Source organism: Eretmochelys imbricata, chromosome 2 (assembly GCF_965152235.1).
Source record: "Eretmochelys imbricata isolate rEreImb1 chromosome 2, rEreImb1.hap1, whole genome shotgun sequence".
NCBI classification, from domain to species: Eukaryota; Metazoa; Chordata; order Testudines; family Cheloniidae; genus Eretmochelys; species Eretmochelys imbricata.
In genome coordinates this window covers 190,314,203-190,330,930 of record NC_135573.1, presented here as the reverse complement: position 1 = coordinate 190,330,930, position 16,728 = coordinate 190,314,203, and the positions used below count along the sequence as shown (strand labels likewise).

General features: G+C 39.6%; 1 protein-coding gene across 3 annotated transcripts in view; it reads left to right on the top strand.

Annotated features, from left to right (window-relative positions):
- Positions 1-16,728, top strand: part of TMEM108 (transmembrane protein 108) — a 393,284-nt gene that overhangs the window by 81,692 nt on the left and 294,864 nt on the right. For all 3 annotated transcript variants that reach the window (XM_077811158.1, XM_077811157.1, XM_077811156.1), the window contains exon 2: positions 953-1,053. The gene's annotated coding sequence lies outside the window, so the exon portion shown is untranslated. The remainder of the gene's footprint in view (positions 1-952; positions 1,054-16,728) is intronic.

Here is a 16,728-nt window from a genome sequence, read left to right as displayed (position 1 = left end):
GTGTCCAGTCTAGAAAATCCATACCAGGCACAAATCAGCCCTTTCAAATACAGTAACTCAATACTTATTCATATGAAACATAACACAGTGCCATATTTCACAATAACTGCATAGTAGTTTCATGTTAAATCCAATGGAAACAATGGCAACTAAGCTACTGTACATTTCTATGATTTGGAGGATATTATAATACTTCTATATACAGAAGTAGAGCTACTAAAAGGACATATTGCAATGTAATGGTGCCTGCGTTTGGTACCCCTTCAGCCAAGTAGCAACCACATTTGGAGCCTGTTGGGATGGGAAATTGGTGGTATAGAGTCAGAGGGGAAATTCTGGCCCCATTGAATTCTGTGGTGTCCGGATTTCACCCAGGGTATATTTTTTTGTGTAGTTTGTTTACAACATATTCACAAAATCCTGTTTCTCTGAACAGTGGGAAGAACAATTTTCATGCAGGCAGCCCTATTTTGCAGAAATGCTAGGTAAGGCACTCCAGCCCTGTCCCAAGAAACAGCTGTTTTTTTGCCCCTGCTTCTCTCAGGCTGTGCCCTGACTAGGAAAACAGGTGGGTTCTTACCTTGAGTTTTAGTTAACAAACATGAGGGTAAAATCATCATGAATATGTGAAAGTTTGTAGTTTTCACACAAGTTAGCTGGGTCAAAGCAAGTTCATTTAAAATTTTGAACAGAAGTCCTAATACTTTATCAGAACTCTATCAACTCCAGGCAAGACTGGGTGAAAACTGAATAAGGACCTCGGGATTTTGCCCAGTGAATAGAGACACAAAAATTGAGATGCAGAGTTTATTTACACTGAGTAGAATGAATCTCTTCTCTTAAGTTGTAAAAAGATGTGTACGTTTTTTTGAGGCCGGTTCTCTTTCAACTATTTGCCTCTGTGAAAAGGAAACAAGGAATCTTTCTGTAATATGTTCATTTACGCTCACAGGCTGAGGGCTAAGGTGAAGCAAGAGAAGAAGGAATCCTCCCCTGGGCCGTGAAGCTGCTCTGGACCCATTCCACAAGTGCTTCAGCAGCACTGGGACTCAGGTAGCTCTCACGGTTCTAACATGCCCCGTCTAGCAGCAAAGGAGGTGGATCTATGTAACAGTGCATTCTTTGGCCTTCCCCAGCCCACAATTGGTTTTGCCCTCATTTGGCCATTGTGTGCTGATGTGCAGGGAGCCACTGTGGACACCCTCCAGCCCCAAATTCTTGCCCTGGCCCTTGCTCAGAAGAATTATGCTGGTTTTATTGCCAGTGAGCCTTTCACAATTATTTGAGGGAGCAGGATTTTTTCCTTAAAGCACTGTATTCAGTTTGCTCCTCTCCCACTTGCTGTCTCTCTCCTTCATAAATGCGTTCAGATAGTAGGATGGTGCAAGTGCAAAATATTTTTTTCTTTACCATTTTGAATGACATCCCCAAGTGAACTCCATTCCTCCTTTCATCATTAAAACACTTCTGTGGGGACTGAAATCTATTCATCATGGGAAATATTTTCATGTTGTTAGTGCTTTTATGAAGGAGCGTTTCCACAGCATTTATTAGGCAATAAGATCACAAGACATAAACACCAGGAAAGTTTTAGATGAAAAGAAATCTAAAAAGGACCTTCAAAATCAGGGCAAACATGTTGTGCCAGAGATTTGAAAAGTGTTCCAAAGAAGCTTTATCTTGGTTTTAGGGAAGGGTGGAGGGGGTGGGGGAGAAAGGAAGGAGGCAGAAACCCAGCATTATCCTCTTGGACCAAGGACATATCTTTGCAATTAAATCCAAATTATTCTGAGTCATATGTTGACTATCTGTTCAGTAAGGGTATCGGCATTCCTCCATCAGCAGCTACAAGGATTGTGAGGCAATAGTCATCTAAAGGATTCACTGAACTGGAAAATGCAGTTCTGTCTGTAAATTCCAAAGTGTTTAAAATCTATGGTTATGGGATGAAGATGAAGGGAGCCATTTAAAACTGCTTAACTGAATTTTTGCCTAAAGATATAGCAACTGAATGAGGTAAAAATTCCTAGAGAAAAGGAAATAAGATCATGGTTTATTTTTACTTTGACAGCCCTGTAAAAAGGTCAAATGTTTCTACTCCCTCAGACGTGACCTACTGGGAAGAAGCTCATGCCTATTTCCAATGTTAGTAATGTTCAGGAAGGCTAGTGTTTAGAGGTCCATGCTGATGACGGGTTCTGCTCGATAACCATCCAAAACAGTGCAGATGGACGCATGTTCATTTTCATCATCTGAGTCAGATGACATCAGGAGAAGGTTGATTTTGTTTTTTGGTGGTTTGGGTTCTGTAGTTTCCGCATCAGAGTGTTGCTCTTTTAAGACTTCTGAAAGCATACTCCATGCCTCCTCCCCTCTCAGATTTTGAAAGGCACTTCAGATTCTTAAATCTTGGGTCAAGTGCTGTAGCTATCTTTAGACATTTGACATTGATATCTTTTTTGCATTTTGTCAAATTTGCAGTGAAAGTGTTCTTAAAATGAACAACATGTGCTGGGTCATCATCCGAGACTGCTATAATATGAAATATATGGCAGAATGTGGGTAAAACAGAGCAGGAGTTCTCCCCCAAGGAGTTCAGTCTCAAATTTAATTAATGCATTATTTTTTTAATGAGCATCATCAGCATGTCCTCTGAAACGATGGCCAAAGCATGAAGAGGCATATGAATCTTCAGCGCATCTGGCACATAGGTATCTTGTGACGCCAGCTACAACAGTTCCATGCGAACACCTGTTCTCAATTTCACATTACATTGTAATAAAGAAGTGAGCAGCGTTATCTCCCGTAAACGTAAACAAACTTTTCACATTTCTCTTAGCGATTGGCTGAACAAGAAGTAGGACTGAGTGGACTTGTAGGCTCTAAAGTTTTACATTGTTTTGTTTTTGAGTGCAGTTATGTAAAAAAAAAACCCCTACATTTGTAAGTTGCACTTTCATGATAAAGAAATTGTACTTGTATGAGGTGAACTGAAAAATACTGTTTCTTTTGTTTATCATTTTTACAATGCAAATATTTGTAATAAAAATAATATAAAATGAACACTGTACACTTTGTAGTCTGTGTTGTAATTGAAATAGATATATTTGAAAATGTAGACAAACATCCAAAAATATTTAATAAATGTCAGTTTGTGTTCTATTGTTTAACAGTGTGATTAATCATAATTAATTTTTTTAATCTTGATTAATTTTTGAATTAATCATGTGAGTTTGATGTGATTAATCGACCGCCCTAGTTTAAACCACTTGCTGGTAACTCACATTCACCCAGACATGCCCATGAAAGTACTGGTCAGGGACGCCTTTCAGTTGTAACGAGTAAGAAGGCTGCTTGTAACCTTGTAAATGCCAGACTCAATCACTAGTTAGCTGAAATTATGGTGCGTGATTCACAGCAGGATATGAGAATATTTAGCAATAGCTGCAATAGGGAAAAATGAAAACAGGACTATGATCTGAACATGGTAATGTATATGTTAGGAGGCTGAGAGATCTAGTCCTTTAGAATACACTTCAGTGGTTGTGATGAGATTACCCTTTTCATTTGCTGTTCCAGTATTGTTTTATATAGCTCTGTGTGTCTTCTTTGCTATTCTCTTTTCCATCAGCAAAAATCCCAGAATTGTACTGGCATTACTTAGATTTGCTTTTTTGAAAAATGATAGAAAGACAAAATACAATAATCAATACAGAAAACGCTTTTAATAAAAAAATAGAAATCAGAGTTAGAAATAACTCATTAGGTCAGTCAGTGTGTCTCTCTACCAGTACAGGGTTGTTCCCTATTATATAATTTCCATTGTTCTATCCATTCGAGTTTTAAAAAGCTTCTAGCATTTCTTTTGGGTGACTTTCCACAGCCTAACAGAGCTCAATATGTGATATCAAGTCTAATGTTTCCTTTCTAAATCTCATCCTATTATTACATCTAGATTATAACTCTTAGTTATAACCTTGTGCTCCACCCTAAACAATCCTCTCCATCCCTGAAGTTTATACCCTTCAGATCTTGTTTCCATGTTTCCAACTTCCACACCTATTAACTAAACAGAAATCCTTGCTTTTCCTTCCTTTTATTCAGATCCCTTGGGCCTCGTTCTCCTCTTACATACACTGGAATGAGTCATTCCATTGAAGCTACACCAGTATAAAACTTGTGTAAGAGGAAAATTGGTCATTAGGTGCCTGATTCTGATTTTACTTTTTATACTGGGCTACCCAGGGTAACTCTATTAAATTCAATGGTGTTATTTCTGATTTACACTAAGGAGCAAGTGTAGAGTATTCCCCTGAGATACTGGAAAGACACACAAATCAGGATTGGGCCCTCATTATACTAAACACTGTATACACACAGAGTAAATGACTAACCCTGTTCTGAGTATTTTACAGTCTAAGACAAGATGCAGCAAATTGAACAAACACGGAAAGGGAAGGAAAGATGAGAAAAACAGTAAATGAAAGGACTTCTTGAGTCAGATTTTGAAATTATTACTATTATCCCAATTTCTCTACAGAGGAATAATGGAGAAATTAGCAGATGAAATGAAAAACTGGGGCTTTGTACAGACAAAATTGAAAACAAAGCCAAGTAATATATTTTATGAGATACACAGTATCTTGAGATTGGGATGGAGCCCGAATTGTGTAGTAATGCAAGAGTTCTCCAGCATATGCTATAGGATTATAGAAAACTTAATTATAAATCAGTGAAAATATACAACAAAGCTTTTAAAAACTGTCACATTCTTTTGAAAGCTCTCAGAGAAATTAAATGAGCTGGAGTGATGACAGAAATATCAAAGCAATATAAATGGTGCTGTTCAGAATTAAGAATTAAAACTGTAGCTCGCTCTTGTTGGCAGACATGGGATGATTATAAATAGGTCGCCTTTGTTCCACGTAAAGTCAACAATCACACTCCTAATAAGTGTCCCCAATGGCATAGCATAATAATGCTTAAGAAGCTAGAATATTTAATTCACCAAATAGTGTGGTTTTATTGCACAATTGGCTTAATTAGCAACCTCCAAATAACAATTTTAAAGTCTCCAGTTTCCTAAATCTTTCTGAATCAGGAGCACTCTGTTTTCAAAATGCAGGCTTCATTAAAAGAAATGACTCACTGTACAGACATTTCCTAGACATCAAGAAAAGGAATACTTGTGGCACCTTAGAGACTAACCAATTTATTTGAGCATAAGCTTTCGTGAGCTACAGCTCACTTCATCAGATACATTCAGTGGAAAATACAGTGAGGAGATTTATATACACACAGAACATGAAAAAATGGGTGTTTATCATGCACACTGTAAGGAGAGTGATCACTTAAGATGAGCTATTACCAGCAGGAGAGTGGTGGGGGGAGAGAAAACCCTTTGTAGTGATAATCAAGGTGCGCCATTTCCAGCAGTTAACAAGAACGTTTGAGGAACAGTGGGGGGAGGGAGGAATAAACAAGGGGAAATAGTTTTACTTTGTGTAATGACTCAACCACTCCCAGTCTCTATTCAAGCCTAAGTTAACTGTATCCAATTTGCAAATCAATTCCAATTCAGCAGTCTCTCGTTGGAGTCTGTTTCTGAAGTCTTTTTGTTGACGAATAGCCACTTTTAGGTCAGAAATCGAGTGACCAGAGAGATTGAAGTGTTCTCCGGCTGGTTTATGAATGTTATAATTCTTGACATCTGATTTGTGTCCATTTATTCTTTTACGTAGAAACTGTCCAGTTTGACCAAGGTACATGGCAGAGGGGCACTGCTGGCACGTGATGGCATATATCACATTGGTGGATGTGCAGGTGAACGAGCCTCTGATCGTGTGGCTGATGTTATTAGGCCCTGTGATGGTGTCCCCTGAATAGATATGTGGGCACAGTTGGCAACGGGCTTTGTTGCAAGGATAGGTTCCTGGGTTAGTGATTCTGTTGTGTGGGGTGTGGTTGCTGGTGAGTATTCGCTTCAGGTTGGGGGGCTGTCTGTAGGCAAGGACTGGCCTGTCTCCCAAGATTTGTGAGAGCGATGGGTCGTCCTTCAGGATAGGTTGTAGATCCTTGATGATGCGTTGGAGAGGTTTTAGTTGGGGGCTGAAGGTGACGGCTAACGAGAGACTGCTGAATTGGAATTAATTTGCAAATTGGATACAATTAACTTAGGCTTGAATAGAGACTGGGAGTGGTTGAGTCATTACACAAAGTAAAACTATTTCCCCTTGTTTATCCCCCCCCCCCCACACTGTTCCTCAGACGTTCATGTTAATTGCTGAAAATGGTCCACCTTGATTATCACTACAAAGGGTTTTCTCCCCCCCCCCACCTCTCCTGCTGGTAATAGCTCATCTTAAGTGATCACTCTCCTTACAGTGTGCATGATAAACACCCATTTTTTCATGTTCTGTGTGTATATAAATCTCCTCACTGTATTTTCCTCTGAATGCATCCGATGAAGTGAGCTGTAGCTCACGAAAGCTTATGCTCAAATAAATTGGCTAGTCTCTAAGGTGCCACAAGTCCTCCTTTTCTTTTTGCGAATACAGACTAACACGGCTGCTACTCTGATTTCTAGACATCAGCATCTTCCCAGTGACAGCTTAATTACAGGACTGTGCACTTAGTAATAACTAATTTCTTATTTAAGAATGAAGATACAGAAAATTATATACATACCAAACTGAAAGGCAACCTGCAGCTGGGTCCTTTTCTTCCACAAGGGATAAAAATCAGACTAACAAATATAACTTTATTAGACTTTCTGCTTCTGTTAGAAACAGAGATGTACTATACATGGCTATTTGAAATATGGTATATATATTTGTCCATCACTTGTCCCTGTTCAGAGTATACCCAAGAAGGCCATACAATGAGCCGTATTGCAACTTCTCATGGAAGAATAGAGGGACCAGAAAACTCTGTGAGGTTTATCTCATGGAGGGACAGATCCATCAAGGTGCTGGGTGCCCTGAACTTCTGTTATCTGCAAAGAGAATTGAGCGTGCTCAGCACCTCTCAAGAGGTGCTCTCAGTACACTGCAGCATTGAGCTCGGTATTTCTTTCTGTTAGATTTTGAGGCTAATAGAGCCAGATTAAGGCTCAGCCCTTTGTGGCTGAGCAGCGAGTAAAACCCCTTCTCTTTCCCTCTCTCTCTCCCACTTCTTCAAGACACACCCCCCTGGCATGGCCTTTCCATAGGTCCACTGCAGGAGGGAGAAGTAGGAACTGTGCAGAGATTCTCTCTCATGCAGGTGGGTGGAGAACAGGTTAAACTGGGCTCTGCCACACCCTGAAAGCAGCAGCCACTTGAGCTGGTGTGGGGGAGGCAGTAGTTATCTCTTAAAGGTGATCAAGGCCAGTAGCAGATTACTGTCCCTCAGAAGCAAGGTGAGGTTCAGGGAAGGAATTGTGCTTGGGACCTCCTGGGGTGGTGCCCAATTTAGCCCTTAATTCTTAAACTTCTCGCATCTGGAGTGCTGCAACCTCATCTCCTCTGGCCTAGCCTGATGCAGACTCTGTCTGTCTAAACTGCGGCACCTAAGATCATCTTCCTCACTTCCCCATTTCAAATCCTGACACTGGCTTCCACTTGCATTCCACTTCAGGTTCAAGCTCCTTGCTCTGTCTGATGCTGCTCCAGCCTAAATATCTGATCTTGATTAACGTCCCCACCCTCTTCCCCCACTGTGCCTCACCAATGAAGTCTGCCTCGTTCCTCCCTTTGTATCCTTCTCTCAGACTCAGCTTTGTGCCTTCTGCAGGGTTAAAGACTCTCCACACCCAACCCCCTCCATCCCTCTACCGTGTACTATGGATTATGAAAAGCAGAGCACAATATTAAAACTAAAATCAAACTTACTGTATTGCTGTGTGTCTCCATCCCATTGTTGTCTCGTGCTGTGGTGTTTAATTATTGTCCACTGGTCTGATACAAAGCCCACAGATGGCAGTGAGAGTCTTTCAATTGATTTTAATAGGCTGTTTCATTGACTATAATGGGCTTTAGATCAGGCCCATGTTGTTTTCCTCGATTTAGACCTTTGGGCAAGGTCCATGGTTGCAGAGTGATAAAGGCGCCTAGGCCTTCCATCCTGTGCAGAGTCCAGGGATCCATGGAGAAGTCTGTTTCCAACCCAGTGGATCTCATAACCACTTGCAGTACAGATTCAAGGAAGCTGGCAGGTTCAGCCAACTTCCGGTAAAACATTGATCCATATTTAGGTTTAGTAGGAGAGCTGGGTCCTGCTTCTACAGTGCTCTGCTCATCATGGTGTAGCAAGACCCTATTTCAAATCCTTACTCAAAATGGTGTCAGCCCCAGTTGCACTGTAGAAGCCTCAGTGGAGTTTCTCTAGAATGAAAAGCATGTGAGATGAGAGTTCAACCTAATATCCCCTTATTCAAAATAAGTACTGAAATAACCTTTCATATATAAATTAGGTTTTGCTATGTTCTTTTTTCTTGAGTTATTTTGTTCTGAAATCAAGATATGCCCAAACCAAAACTCCCAGATACTAATGCCCCTGAACTATGAAGATATCATATCTAGATCTGCATTTGAAGTAGCAGGACCCAGCTCTCATACTAAACCTAAATATGGATCAATACTTTACTATGATACATGTAGTGCATATGGATACGTATTGTAGATATTAACTGCTGATGTCTTGTTTTTCTTATATGACTTTATATCTGATGTTTTGAACCAGGAGTTGTCTGAACCTGTCAGTTTCTTTAATATTTTGATTTTATGCTGACTAGCCCTCTATGGAGGACTTGATCCTATGAAATAGTAAGAATCTCCTACTCCCATATAGGCAAATGTGAATTTACAAAACAGAAGGACCTCAAAAGGTGAGGTGCTCAGCATGTTGCAGGATTGGATCGAGAAATATATTTATGGACCATGCACACTGTCATGCTTGTTTACTACTTTTGTAATGCTTGCTTGAAATCAAACCCCAACTGTTGATGTAAACGTGAATGAAATGTATGTACTGAAGCTGTTTTCCACAGACTTGTTCAACATCCTCCCTTGAGAGAGATCGGTACTCAGTATGATATATGAATGTCCTTCCCTAGACTTTTAGCCATGGGTAGTATAATTAAATGAATGACACATCTGCAAGTCTCTGGGCTACATAGTAAAAATTACTAGTGAACAGTAAAAATATTAGCTACTTTATTATTTCCAACTCTGGCACATTTACTAATTATAATTGTAAACTGACACACTATCAGTTTCTACATTCTCAACAAGGTATTTTTGTTTATTATTCTCATCAATTTTTATGCTGCAATATTAAAAAATGAGAAAAGATGTTTCCCTCATAGGGTAGAAAAGTACGTGCCGCTCCCCTACTCTCTCCTCATTATAAGTGAATGTTTAAATAGTGAGAAATCTCAATAATAAGAATGAAAAATGGAATACAGTGGTAGTTCATGGTTCTGCCTCCAGTTTCTGTAAGTGGAAATGACTTACAAAATCCCTATTTTTCAAATATGACTGATTTGGTTAAATGAATGATTTGGTTAAAAATCAAAAGTATGCTTGTAAAAAAAAATCGAAACATGGACAATTTTTTCAAAACCAGATACCTGCTGTTAAGCATCCAAATAAGTGACTTGACTTTCCAAAGTGAATCTAGTAGTAGCTTTTGAAAATCAGGCCACTTATTGAATTAAGTGCCTAAACATGAATTTAAGAACCGTACATCTAGCACCTGGTTTTGAAAATCTTGGGTAAAACATTAGGGATATCGTAGACCTCAGGGAAGGAAGAAGGTGAGAGGTTATCATTCTTAGTTGGTTTGTTTCTTTGGGTTTTTGGGGGGGGGGGGGTTTGTTTTGTTTTTTAAATCTGGGGAGGTGCTCAGACACGACAGTGATGACGCCAATGTAAGAACCTTGATAGATAGACATAGAGTGTTCAACTGCCATATCATACTTTCTGCCAACGTCTACTCAACTTCTGAGTGATCCTTCTGTGCAGACTAAGGGCCTGATTTCAATTTACATGAAGGCCTCTCTACACTGATCTGGCAGTGCATAAATTAGAAGCAGGCCCTAAGATTTCAAATTAACATTTCATTTGAGCATATGTGTGAATTATATTGCAGAGACGACAAAGCCTGGATTTGGGAACATGTTTGAGCCACCTGATGTAAACGTGTGCTTTTGATGTCAGAGACATTTTTTCAAATTAAGACACTGCACTGTGTCTGCAATATTTTTTGGAACCTGCACTTGAGACCCTTTAGTCATGTGAGCAGTCCTTACTCATACAAGTAGTCCAGGAAATACATGTGTAAAATTTTGCAAGTGTGGGCCTGCTTTGTGCAACTCTCAAGAGTGCCTGGCTGTATTATGTCTCAAGGTCACTTGTAATACGAGTTCCTTACCTTCATGTATTCTCCTCCGCTCTGAACAAACACAAGAGAAAGAAACTGCAACTACTTCCTTCCCTCTTCCATAACAATTAGAAAGCAGTGGCAAGCTGAATTTTCAGCATATGGAACACGATGTTTTGACATGAATATTTTGAACCAAGGCAAATTTGCTGCAAAAAGTTGACCTGAATCTACAAAAGCACAAAACCAACATTACTTAAATGCAAACTACAGATGGACTATAATTTGTCTGGAATATTTTATCAGTTTTACACTTCCAGAAAAACTGTCCAAAAGTTTTGGAATATTCCAAATTTGTCATTATTAGGGCTGTCTATTAATTGCAGTTAACTCACCCGATTAACTCAAAAAATTAACTGCAATTAAAAAAATTAACCGCACTTAATCGCACCCTTAAACAATAGAATACCAATTGAAATGTATTAAGTATTTTTGGATGTTTTTCTACATTTTCAAATATATTGATTTCTATTACAATACAGAATACAAAGTGTACAGTGCTTATTTTATATTTTTATTACAAATATTTGCACTGTAAAAATGATAAACAAAAGAAAGTATTTTTCAATTCACCTCATACAAGTACTGTAGCGCAATCTCTATTACTCTATAGCTTACAAATGTAGATTTTTTTGTTACATAACTGCACTCAAAAACAAAACAAAGTAAAACTTTAGAGGCTACAAGTCCACTCAGTCCTACTTCTTGTTCAGCCAATCGCTGAGACAAACAAGTTTGTTTACATTTAGGGGAGATACTGCTTACTGCTTCTTATTTACAATGTCACCTGAAAGTGAGAACAGGCATTCGCATGGGACTTTTGTAGCCAGCGTTGCAAGGTATTTACATGTCAGATATGCTAAACATTCATATGCCCCTTCATGCTTCAGCCACCATTCTGGAGGGCATGATTCCATGCCGATGATGTTCATTAAAAAAATAATGTGTTTATTAAATTTGTGACTGAACTCCTTGGGGGAGAATTGTACGTGTCCTGTTCTGTTTTACCCGCATTCTGCCATATATTTCATGTTATAGCTGTCTCACATGATGACCCTGCACATGTTGTTTGATTTACGAACACTGTCACTGCAGATTTGAGAAAACGCATTGGTACCCAATGTGAGATTTCTAAAACTAGCTACAAGACTCGACCTAAGGTGTAAGAACTGAAGTGCCTTCCAAAATCTGAGAGGGACGAAGTATGGAGCATGCTCACTAGCTCCATTCCAGAAAAAAATGCATGTTCAGTGAGAACACAGTACAAGTTGACTTCTTGGGAATTCTGAACCACTACTGCAGTCTTCAGAGGCACGTATGTTTTGCTAGACAGAGTACTGTACTTGGTGGAGGATGGGATCTCTCTTGTAACAAAAAAGCAACAATGATCAGTTTTAAAGACATTTTAAAAATTCCTTTATAAAACAAAATTGATTTTATGTATTTGAATTTTTCTTTGCCCATGATAACAGATTACTGTACCGTTCACCAAATTAAACACAGCATATAGCGTGATCCTCATACAGTGTATATTTCAAACTTGAATGTGTATAATACATGTAACTAAAACAGTTTAAGGGCTTGATCATGCGCCTACTAAAGTTAATGAATGTTTTGCAATTTTTTGACTTCAAGGTGGGACTGAATTTGGCTCTAAATTTTATAATGGTTCGTTAATAGGTGGTATGCCAGGATGTATATATCATTTAATGGAATTAAAAATGAAGGTCATATAAAATAAAATTTACATTTTGATATTGAAATGCTAGTAAAAATGTGATATGCAAAATGCTATGGTAAATCCTATTTAAATCATTTAAATCAATACAGAAGCAGACTTTGTAATAATGTAATGTAATGAACAACGTTTGATCTCAGCATAACAAATTCTACATATATATTACCCAAGTGACTTTAGGGAACTGTTCAGAATTAGGAAGTTTGCAGATATAAATATGAAATAACATTAAAGTTCTGCATTTTTTCCCTAAAGGCTGGAAGCAGTACTGGCATTGAAATGCAAGTTCTCTCAGTGGCTATAATCTTTCAAAAAACCATGATATATGATAGAGATTACAAAAATGTTGGTTCTAAGCAGTTGCACCCAGAACTACCAGGTTATTTTTATTCAATGTACAGAAAACTCAGTGCATTCTTTACAAAATGTTAATTGCACACCCGTATGTAATTGCATGGGTTTGTGGAACCTTCATTCACTCTGTTGGCTAGAGAACAGCAATTGCTGCTTATGATAGGTTCTACTTATTCTGAAGGGTCTGGGACAGTTGAAGACATGGCTGAGGATGAAAACCATGGGGCTGGTTTCAAGAATTATAACATTCATAAACGAGTCGGAGAACACTTCAATCTCTCTGGTCATGCGATTACAGACATGAAAGTTGCGATATTACAACAAAAAAACTTCAAATCCAGACTCCAGCAAGAGACTGCTGAATTGGAATTCATTTGCAAATTGGATACAATTAACTTAGGCTTGAATAGAGACTGGGAGTGGCTAAGTCATTATGCAAGGTAACCTATTTCCCCTTGTTTTTTCCTACCCCCCCCCCGCCCCTCAGACGTTCTTGTTAAACCCTGGATTTGTGCTGGAAATGGCCCACCTTGATTATCATACACATTGTAAGGAGAGTGGTTACTTTAGATAAGCTATTACCAACAGGAGAGTGGGTTTGTGGGGTGGGGGGGAGAGAAAACCTGGATTTGTGCTGGAAATGGCCCAACTTGATTATCATACACATTGTAAGGAGAGTGATCACTTTAGATAAGCTATTACCAGCAGGAGAGTGGGGTGGGAGGAGGTATTTTTTCATGCTGTGTGTATAAAAAGATCTTCTACACTTTCCACAGTATGCATCAGATGAAGTGAGCTGTAGCTCACGAAAGCTTAGGTTCAAATAAATTGGTTAGTCTCTAAGGTGCCACAAGTACTCCTTTTCTTTTTGCGAATACAGACTAACACGGCTGTTACTCTGAAACCATTGTTTACATGTTAGTTTGAACATTCCCAGGAAAGCTCAGATGTGGATTGGCGTCTCCCAAAGTCCATTGTCAGTTAAGTGTTTCTTGATTGGGCACTTACTAAGAATAGTCCTTTCTCAAGAAGCTGATCAAATGCTTCACTGATGCTACTTAGAATCAAACACATTGAGATACAAGTACATAGACAATATTCATAACTTCAAATACAAAAATGATATTCACACACAGACACTATACTCAAAACCAGCAAATTACAACCTTTCCATAGGCATCTTACTTGACCTCCTTTGTACAAGATTTGGTGCAACTGTAGGATCTTGGTTGCAACAATGATCTATACGGTCACAGTTAATGTCAATAATATCACAGTTACCTGCTAGGCATGGTTTGGACTGGCAGAGTCCTGAAGAGTTTGCTGGGCAAGGCAGACAAGCTGCTGTGTCTGGGAGTTTTCACACAGCTTAGCGATAGCAAAAGTCTCACTTGCTGAGGCTGAGAGGGGTAATACAGTTACTGACAATTCTGGGAACCTTAGCAGATTGTCACATTGGCAGATGGTTTGGGGAAAATTTGGGAGGGAAAGGGTTTTGGGGTAACTCTTCAAAAAGTAACTGGGTGGTGGAAACCAGGGTGCGACCTGCATTCCTGTAGGCTGGCTGTTGGTGTCAGGGCGGAGAGCATTTAAGGCAGTCAGAATTGCAGGTTGGTGGTGACACAGCCCTTACTGTTCTGGGCTGAACCCTAAAGCGTCACAGTTGTTCATGTTGTGTGACTTGATGATGTATGTTGGGGTTTTCCATGCTTTGTACTTATCACTTGTATTTCATGGGTGCTGACATGTTCAGTGCTATATCAAAACAGTCCCTACCACAAGAATCTTACAATCAAAATGAGACACAAAATACTGTCCAAATATTTAGGTCCCAGTTCAGAAAAAGCACTTGAGCATGAACTTAAAGTTAAATATGTGCTTAAGTGCTTTGGTGAATGGGGACCATATACATTAAACACAGATAGGCAGCTGAGGGCTTGATTCATGCTACTTTCATATGGTGTAACTTCATTGATTTCAGTGAAGTTACTTCGGATTTATATCAGTGTATGAGATCAAAATTAGGCACCAAATCTTCAAGCTACCAATGTTTTTTCTTAATATTCTTCAAATAGTAAGAAGAAATATTTTTTAAGTAAAGCTGGTCAATATAGAGTAAGGAAGACCAACTATAAGGCTTGTATACTGTGAAAATTGGTGGTTTTATGAATTTTTGGCTGATTAAAGTCCTTTAAGCTATTATTTAATTTTGAAGAAAGTGTGCATTGGGAAGTGCAAGCGAGCTTTTTTTAATGGCACATAGGATTGTAGGAACTCTACCCCATCCATTCAAAAAAGCACATAGACTCCAACTAAGATTCACTTGGTCCATGGCATTTACTATGTTGATAAGAGCATAAAATCTCTCAAATGAGCAGCAGATCTGTTCGTTGTCTCCTTGACATTTCTCAGGGTAGCCAGGACTGAGAGTCACCTTGTTACCCGTTTCCTCTGGCGAGAGGTAGCATTGCCCATGGTGGCTGGGTGTTATGTCCCTAATGCCACTGGCCTGTTATTAGCCACTCAAGCACCCTCCTCTGGGGTATGCCATCCCCATCTTCACCTTTTAGATTAACAGTAACCTGTTCCACGTCCCCAAATTCCTTTGAAGTGTTCCTTGAGCCCCAACACTGGCTACTCACAGAAATCCCAGATCCTTTGCCGCAAAGGAGCCATGTACCCCAGTTTTACTTTAAATCACCACACCTGTGTAAAAGCAATAGAAGGTTTATTTAAGAAAGAATAGAGAGAAATAAGAGAGTGATGGAAATAAATAGTTATGGTGCAAAATAAAATCATGAAACACAAACTAGAGCCTACACTTTCCTATCTCATAAAGTAAGATGTCCCCCGATTCCCTGCCAAAAGTTCAGTTTGTTGCAGAGTTGGCTGGCTTTGCAGGAACTAGGATCCAAACTTTCATGAAAACACCCTGTGATGTTCCCCTGGTGTTATCTGGACTGGTGATCTGCTAGGTCACTCCAATCCTTGACTCTGGGAGCCAGCCTTACCCTGCTCTGCTGTGAGAACCCCCACTCCAAGGCTGTTCACGCACAGCCTCTGGCATGTAAGCTGCTCCTTGGATTGTGCAACCAAATGACACTAGCCAATATCTCCAGTCCCAGACACAACCCTAGGAACCTCCATCTTGCAGTGTCCAGTTATGCCTGCTGGACACTGCAAGCTTGTATGAGTTTGTCAATTTATCAAAGAAATTGATATGTACCAGGCTTGTTATCCCAAGGGGAGTTTCTGACATCAAACCAAATGCACTGCTTCAGGTAGAATAAACAAACAAATTTATTAACTATGAAAGATATATTTTAAGTGATTATAAGTCAAAGCAGAACAAGTCAGATTTGGTCAAATGAAATAAAAGCAAAACACTAAGCTGATCTTAACTCTTTCAGTGCCCTTATAAACTTAGATGCTTAGATGCAAACTTACAAACTTAGATGCTTACAAACTTAGATGCGTCTCACCACAGGCTGGCTGGTTGCCCTTCAGCCAGGCTCTCCCCTTTGATCAGTGCTTCAGTTGCTTGGTGGTGATGTCTGAAGATGTAGGTGGAAGAGAGAGGAAGAGCATGGCAAATGTCTCTCCCTTTTATCATGTTCTTTCTTCCCTCTTGGCTTTGCCTCCCCCCTGTTCAGAGTCACGTGAGCATTACTCCATCAGAGTCCCAAACTGACCAAAGGAAGGGAGGTGACTCACTCGAGACTCCAACAGATCCTTTGTTGCTGCCTAGGTCAGTGTCCTTTGTTCCTGTGAGGCTAGGCTGGGTTTGTCCCATACGTGCCCTGATGAGGTGTGAACTGCCCCTCTGTTCTTGGAGAGTTTTGCCTGTGCTTATTTTAAACCATGAGGACACATTTTCAGCCCCATAACCATATACATGAAATTACAACCTATAACATTACTATAACAACAATACTCAGTACATCATAAGCCTTCCAAAGACACCCGACATGACAAACTTTGCACTGGATACCACACAATTGTTTTTAAGGATGAACATGGGAGTGCCGGGAGTTTCCCCAAGGAACAGAGTGTCACACCTCCCTACTCCACAAGATGTTTCCTCAGAGAATGGATATAGTGTGCCTCTCTCCAGTCTTTTGTCTCTATCCATAGACAGGGTGATCCCCTGTGTGTTGTAATACTCCTTTTTTATACCTCCAAGTGGTTTAGATTGTTTGCAGTTGTCTCTGATG